Genomic DNA, 6,000 nt, shown 5'->3' with positions numbered 1-6,000 from the left:
CAGGCACTTCTGAAGCATCCTGGGGGATTTTAACAAATCTCCTTTAGTCTGTTACTTACATTCCTATGTCGAACACCAAGACAGAGAACTGATAGAGTACCAAGATAATGAAATAATATTTTCTGTTGTATTCTCATATATATATATGTGTGTATATATATATGTATATATATGTGTGTATATATATATATATATGAAAAAGTATGTTCTCTTCTCCATTCTAATGGCCAAACTTGAGTTCAAGTCTAATTTGCTCTATCAAAACAATTAATTTATGACTTTGTTTTTTTTTCAATAAAAGATGTGTAAAGCAGACAATTCACCAGGCTTTATTTGAAAATATAAACTCACTTTAAAAAGGCTTTCTGGTATGGAAAGACTGAGTATTCTAAGACTGCAAAGGGAGCAATTTGAGGAGGTGTTCTCTATAGCAAACATGTGACATTTGATAAGGAATGACTGACCCACTGTCTGTAAAACTGAGCTTAGGGCAAAGATTAAGGTGGGAAACTCTTTTGAGGGTTGCAAGCTCAGGTTAAAGAGGCTAAGAAAAAGGGGAGCAGAGTCTTGGAAAGATTGAGACAGTTCAAAGCAATGAGTTACTAGCTGGATACCACTCCACAAGCCATGAAGAGAGATTTCAGGGTGCTCCACATGTATGTTCATTTGGCATGAAGGTCTTCTCCAGTGGGATTTGCAGGAAGGAACTGCACCTTATAGCAAAAGCAAAGAAGCAACCAAACAAAAACCAGATAACTTATTGTGGATCCTGTTATGGTTTAAATATGGGTGGCATCTCCTAAAGTTCCATATGTTAAAGGATTGGTTCTCAGGGCAATGGCGTTGGGAGTGTGGACCTTTTTGAGGTGGTCCTAGTGGAAAGTCCTTAGATCACTGAGGACATACCCTAGAATGGGATTGTGGGTTTCTGCCTTCTTGTTCCTCTCTGCTTCATGGCTTGAGATTTAAGCAGCTGTTCCTACATGTGTTCACACCATGATATGTCATGTTCACTAGAGGTCCAAACCAATGTGGCATCCAGAGTTTGGATGTGGACCAGGTCTGCAAGCCAAAATAAAACTTTCTTCATAAGTAGCCTGTGCCCAGTATTTCATTACAGTGACACAAAACTAACTAATAAAGATGCCTTCAATTTACCATTTCCCATTGATCCAGGTTCTCCCCATAGGGAGCCATTGCCCCTGAATTTGTACATGTCACCACTATCAGCCTTCCTTCTGTGGCACAAGGGAAATCAAATCCCACATCCTGCCATTGGTATATCACTGAAGCCTGAAATAAAGTTGCAGTGAGTTCTAAATGTGGCACCAGTCAACAGGATGAAGGAGGAGACAACTTGGACAATCTGAGAAAGTATGCAAGGTTTGTGTTTCCATAGAGTGGAGGGTGAAGCCCGAGAGCAGCAACAGTAAAGACAGTGACAATCATGCTTCAAGGTCTCATTTTTCATAAGGTCCTTATATGATCCCAGGGATCCAAACCTTGACGTCTTCAAGACTCGAGAAACAGCCACATTTAATTTGATATTTTTTTAAATAAAGCAATGTGGCGTCTCTTACTATTAAAAATTGGGATGGAAATTCATCAGTTACAGCTAGACAATGTAGCATAATCATAGCATTTAGCACCTTATTCTATTAATTTAAACTTCTTTCAAATTCCCATTAGCCTTCATAAAATTAAGAGTGTGCACACAATAAAAATAATTTCAATGACATTTTTCACTTTGAATTTGGAAGAAGAGAATAAAAATATGAGAGGAGCTTACCTATGTCTCCTGCTCTCCTTACCTTCATTTGACTTTGAGATAGAACCTCTGCTTTCCACAGAGCAGGGATTTGGCACAAATTCCACTAAGAATTTCACATATGCCAGAAGTTGGGTAAAACACTTTCACTAATAGTATCTTCTCTGATCCTCATAAAAATCCCCTGTGGTAGTATTTCCTATATTTTATAGAATCCAAATATAGGAAAAGGGGTCTAGAGAGATTGGGTAGCTCAAAGTCACACTGCTGGTAAAGGCACTATATGAAAAAGAGGAGCAGAGGGACTGGAAAGAGGAAATTATTACTATTTGTGAATATGTCAGAGGGAAGAATAAGAGTTACATACAGGATTTTCACTTACCCACTATGAACTTTAGGAAAGAGCTGCTAATTTATCAATAACTTTGCTTCGATATAGAGTTAATTATATCAGACTCCTTTTTCCTCTCAGTGAATCACAAGCACTCTTTTCAACAGAATTATCACTAACTCATGGATTTTTCTTATGCTGTAAACTGATTAATAAGTTTGTCATCTGGAGAGGTCAAATGCAGATCACAACCAGACTCAAAAATTGCAGTCTTAGAATTTGATCAAGTTAGTTGTCTTCTATTCCCTACAAATAAATCTGGTAGTCATCTTTTAAGCATACCTCCATATTTTTCAATATTTATTTACATGTACTTTGTGTCATATGATGAAGTCTATTGCAGAGATTCATCATTATTGGAAAGGATGTTGAAAGTGGGTTTTTTTTTTCCACATTTGTCTACAGAGGCCAATGACCTACATGTTAATGGATCAGAGCACAAAGATTAATCAAAGAATGCAAGGAATATTTGGTACAATTGGAGAAGCCTCCATTTACATAATTACCTATGACAATTTTGGTCTCACAACTTTGATGTGACACAGAGCACTCATTGTAATTTTATTATTATTATTTTTTAAAAAAATAAGGATGTGACTCAGTGGAAGCACTTGCCTCACATGTGCAAGTCCCTGGGTTTGATTTCTAGCCCTACAAACAGCAACAGAAAGAAAAACTACTTTCAACTGTGATAAGAAAGCTTTAGACTTGAGCTAAATGAAATAGTCTTCAAGGCAGAACCTTTGACCTTTCAGAAAAAGCAGAAGAATTTTTCATCTTTATATGTGTGTCTGGAAAATGGAGTTTATTATCTGTCAGCATAAACTATGTTGTACTTCCTGCTCAGCCCTTGAAAGTTTTCAATACAGGTGAATATGCATTAATATTTAACATATTTCTATGTCCCAAATCCATAATAAGAGTAGTTCTTATTCATCTGAAACAATTTATACTAAATTGTTCAAACATACACACAGACACACAAACACACACACACACACACAAACAAACAAACAATTCTACTCCCCCTACACAACTTCAGGGTCCTGATGTATTTGTGATAAAGCAAAGAACCTTGTGGGATTTTTTTATTCTTTTTAAATTTTCTAGCACTTATTGTGAATGAAATGAAAACAAAAAATGTGGGGGGAAAAGACAGTAGAAATTTTTTGAACCTCATCAAAAATCTCTCAGATTTTTGACAGAATAAATTGCCTCATCCTTAAAAAAAAAAAAAAAAAAAAAATCTCTCTTTAATACTTCCTCTCCGGAGAAGCCGGGTGATTTTTCTAAAATCTGTGTCTGATCACATCGCTCTCCTGATGAAACCATCTGATGGCTTCCCATTTCTCCTGTCCAACGAGCCCTCCAGCTTATTTCTGGCTGTGTAATCCCTTAGTTAATATTTCAGTCATGCTTCTTCCCACACATCCCACAATACGCCACACTGTTTCTTACCCTTTGGCCTCAGCATGTGCTTTTCCCCATCCATGTGCTTTCTCTCCCCGTGAACTTGCTGGATCCCTGTTCTCCTGCAGATCATGGTTTGGAGGTCACAGTCTGCAGGATGTCTTGCCAGACCTCCTTCCTCTACAGCCTTTGATGACATCCTCTATGAAATCCCTTGCTTACCTGTTGACTTCTCACTCTCCTCCTATTGAACACGCTTCTTGAAGACAAAAAAAAAAAAAAAAATGGAATTTTTACCATTCCCAGGGCTTAGCTATGTCTGAAATATAATAGCCTTTCATTTGTTGAGTGAATGAATAAAACTCTTAACTATGCTCAAACTACCCACAAGGGATTAATATGTGACAGGATAATTTTTTAATTTCTTTATTAATCTATGACAGACTAATTGTACATTATTTTCCATCTTCATTTTGTGGGTCAATGTGGTCGACATGTATTATGATGAGGGTTGAGCAACTCCGTATTCCATTTTCCAGATTCTTCTGGAGTGACACGTACTTCACTTTTCTGTTCCCAGGATTCCTCTTTACCCAGGGCCCTGTGCTGCAAGGCAAGCACTCTACCAACTGAGCTATATCCCCAGCCCCAGGATTCCTCTTTTGTTTAATAAAAATACTTATGAATCCTTCCTCACAGTGTTGTTGGGAAGATTAATTACTGATAAAGCATAAATGATGCTTAGCACTAGGCCTGACGTGTTGTTAAAGCACCACCAATGTTTGCCATTGTAATTAGTGTTTGTCAAACACAAAGAACTGTCAACAAGACTTGTTTTATTTGGAAGTTTTCATTTGGGCAATTATTTTTCTATCTTTTCTCCTTGTTCCCTCTTCAATAGGATGATAGAATTAAAGTCAAGTCTTTGCAGAGGTAAACTAGATTGCAAAATGTGTCCAGAAAACTGTGTTTGTGATAACCCATAACCAAAGGCAGGCAGGATGGGAGAGGGGTATCTAGCATAGCCTGTGATGGATAGGAAGAAGAGGAAAGAAATTCCAAAACATTTTTCAAAAGAGGCATAAGGAGATTAAAGGAAGGAAAGAGGATCAAAAAAAAACAGAAAAAGGAAAAAAATATATATTGTGTATTCAGTTCTACCTGCTGACTATTTCAGGGACCTTAAGGAGATACCCCTCAAAATAACTTTAGCCTTTTTGAATTTGTAATGCCATTTCTAGGCAAATTGAAACAAACGATAAAATAGTTGGTTGCCAGTTTTACCAGGGAAATAGCTGTTAAATTAAACTGAGTCTGTTAGGATTTCATTTGGCTGCGTAAACCAAAATTCAAGTAGAGTTACCTGCACAAACAGAAGGTTAGAGAACTCATTTTATAAGAATGCTAAAGGGGAATAATCCAGGGATGAAACAACTATTAAGGGAACCAATTTCCTGCTGTATTGTGCTTTGTCATTCCTAAAAGGTGACCTTGATCTTTATGATCACAAGAGGGCTCCTGCACTTTTAGGCATAAAGTCATCACTGCAGGTTGGAAAAATGAGGAAGGACAAAAGACACATGCTAGCTGAGCTTCTCTCCTTTTATTAGAAAGAGGAGGGGTTTATTTCCTAAAAGCTCCTTTTACTGGGTTTCCTTTTATATTCTATTGGCAAAAAATGGGTCACATGGCCAACCTTAGCTGCAAGTAATTCTAGGCGTATTGCTAGTCAATGAGGATGGAATTCTTTTACCAAAGAATATAGAGGAAATAGATCTGGTGTAGGAAACCAGTGTATTTATCGCCTGCCTCCTGATCCATAGAGTAAACTAGTCTTGACTAACACATAATGAAACATGTACTATATATTTTTTCAGGTGATAGCTGAAATTATATTAATTAGATTAACACAAATAGGCTGACAAGAAGACAAAAATCTTATATCACTTAGAAATTAGATAGAAAATTAATTAGCAAATCCTCCTTAAGCTTTTACTTCTTGGTCTCCCTTCCATCTCCTATCTTTAACCTAAAAGGAAAGCCACGTTCAGCACATCAGAAAAACCTATTACTTCTGAGTCACAAAAACTTTCAAATAGATTTGTATGTCTTGTTAACATTTTTTCAAGTTAACAGCTTTAAAGTTTTCCTACTCGTTTTTATCATATCTCCTTCATAACACATTTCTCTGTTAAATTTATCACATTGTTTCTCAATTTCTCTTTCCTTTCCACCGTCACTATCCTGAGAGTGAGGGAAGCAAATGTGCCCAATCTTTAGGTCCTTGGAGACTTCAGGTTGTGGCCCATCATAATTACTTCATTGTCCTTCATGGTGCTTGTGATACGTATTCTAAAATACAGGATGGCTCAGCTTCAAGAATACACAGGATACGTAGAGGAAATCACCAGAAGTAAAAATATTGTGTTGA

This window comes from Sciurus vulgaris, assembly GCF_902686455.1.
Source record: "Sciurus vulgaris genome assembly, chromosome: 7".
NCBI classification, from domain to species: Eukaryota; Metazoa; Chordata; class Mammalia; order Rodentia; family Sciuridae; genus Sciurus; species Sciurus vulgaris.
This window is presented reverse-complemented; position numbering follows the sequence as displayed.